Source organism: Triticum dicoccoides, chromosome 2B, assembly GCF_002162155.2.
Source record: "Triticum dicoccoides isolate Atlit2015 ecotype Zavitan chromosome 2B, WEW_v2.0, whole genome shotgun sequence".
Lineage (NCBI taxonomy): Eukaryota > Viridiplantae > Streptophyta > Magnoliopsida > Poales > Poaceae > Triticum > Triticum dicoccoides.
In genome coordinates this window covers 287,857,493-287,859,791 of record NC_041383.1, presented here as the reverse complement: position 1 = coordinate 287,859,791, position 2,299 = coordinate 287,857,493, and the positions used below count along the sequence as shown (strand labels likewise).

General features: G+C 45.5%; 1 long non-coding RNA gene across 1 annotated transcript; it reads right to left on the bottom strand.

Moving 5' to 3' along the window:
- Nucleotides 1-450: 450 nt before the first annotated feature.
- On the bottom strand, nucleotides 451-2,070 carry LOC119367678. The gene is made up of 3 exons (XR_005176383.1): nucleotides 1,859-2,070; nucleotides 1,551-1,784; nucleotides 451-972 (listed from the first exon to the last, which is right to left on the bottom strand). It is a non-coding gene; the product is annotated as an uncharacterized LOC119367678 (long non-coding RNA).
- Nucleotides 2,071-2,299: the final 229 nt, after the last annotated feature.

The window sequence follows — 2,299 nt, the reverse complement described above, 5'->3', positions numbered from 1 at the left end:
AATGAAAAGATTCGATGTCTCTGTGCTCACTGTGCTAGTCCCTGGATCGATTCGCTCGCACACACAGTACATATGAATATCAAATAACAAATGCATCATTTACTATAACGTATGATCCAGAATTTATAAAGTGTTACAAACTCATAGTACATAACTAGCTTTACTCAATAATAACAACGGAAATGTAGCATAATCAAATGATGAGTCCCATCAATGCCCACTGGCGAAATGCTGAGTGAAGACTCGCGACCCTACTGTATCTCAATGATCATCTGAAAATCCTGCAACATGATAAGTTGCAGCCACAAGGGTCAATACATTGATTGTATTGGCAAATCACACAATATGATATAGCAAACCTACATCCACAAGTAAAGTATGACAAACAAAACACTCAAGTTAATTTGGAGAAGAAAGTCTTCACCTACCTCCACTACCTGAACTCACAACCGCCCCTAATTCATTCGCCCAAGATAACCCCAAAGATTCTAAGTAAACATGACAAGAACTTCAGAAGTATCTCAAGTGCGCTCTGTCAGTGGTGCATTCTCTAAGAACAATAGAGCACTCTGGCAAGGACGCATTCACCTGATTTAAGTTCCGAAACTAAAGCTCGCCTCAACTGCGCTCTGTCAATGACGCATTCTCTAGGGACAATAGAGCGCTCTGCCAGTGACGCATTCACCTGGTTAATAATCCCGAGCCTACGGCTATAAACACTCACCACTTTCATGGATCACTCGACACATGCCCACGTCTATTATAGCAAGTTGATCACACCATCACATAACACAATCAGTACCAAAACATGACAGCACGAAATATAATGATCAACCAAACATATATCATAGCATAAAAACCACACATGCATAGCAGAATATAGGATGAGCAAAATCAAATGTGCAAACTTGCCTTGAACGGTGTTGAAGTACTCTAACAATTAATTCTGATCCGCTTCGCAGTCCGGACAATCTATACGATTAACGAAGGCACCGATAAATTAACCGTACTCACATAACACCACAATAAAGTCAACAACAAGAAATTAAATCAAAACTTTAATAACAGAACATAACAGTAGGTATATCTTATCTACATGCTAGTAATATGACAATGCAAAAAGAATCAACTAAATTGGATAAGCGGTTTGAAAAAATATGGCCTCCGGATGTTTGGATTCAAATTTAAACAAATTCAAATTTGAATAGTTCAAAAATGTTAAATTTTGATTCTGCGGTATTCGCCTGGTCTCTACGAGTACACAGGAAAAAGAATCGGTGAATTTGGATATACGGATCTCAAGATATACCTAAATGAACATTTGGTATGGAATCTGCCAAAATAAACTGTGTCAAAATAGATTTCTGGAAGAACTGCTGCGGCAGCTGTGGATGTGCCACGTGGCGCACTGTGATAGGCTAGAGGTTGTTTGCTGCTAGGCTTAAGCAACGAACGGTCGGTAACTAGAGAAAAACGGTTCGGCCTTAAATAAAAACAGCAGATCTAATCTTGGCCATTGGAGAGGGATTGGACGGTGTAAGGCGACTCACCGGAGAAGAACAGAGGCTGGCCGTCGGACTTGAGGAAGAACGGCGCGGGGCGGCGATGGTGGCGCCTGCTCTGGTGGTGGAGGAAAGGACGGGCGGTCGCGGAACTCTCCTGTGAAGACAAAGGGGGCCTCTTCTGGGAGGATCACGCCCTGTGGTGGCGTCGATGGGCGACTGGAGCGACGGCGGCGGTGCTCTGCTTCTGGTCGAGGTTGTAGCACTCGGTTCGGTGAATCCCTGTGCCACTAAGAGGTGAGGTCGAGACAGAAGCTTGAGGCGATCAAGAACAGGTTAACAGAGGTGCTAGGAACCGATGGTGGCGACGGAAGCGACGACGGCGGAGGTCAACAGCGGTGGAACTCCGGCGAGATCGCGAAATCGACCTAGGGCACAGGAGGCTACGATTTTGCCAAAACTCAGTCGATCCGGACGTGGGGAGTATTTATATGGAGGTGGGAGGCAAGAGCTGCAAGATCCGAGCCGAATCCACGGAGGATTTGGATCGGGATTGGTCTCCAGGAAGAACACGCTGGAGGTAGGGGATGAGGAGAAAAAAAAAAGACAAGAAGGCTGCCGGTGGGCTGTCCTGCTGTGCGGAAATCGGCCGAAGGCCTGCTAGCGGCTGCTGCTGCCTAGCGCGCGTGGGCAAGGAAAAAAAAACAAAGCTGCGCGCTGGGTTAGATTGCTACTGTGCAGCCCAAACGCACAGTAAACTCTGACTAAAAACTATACTGCACATGACAATTATTGGC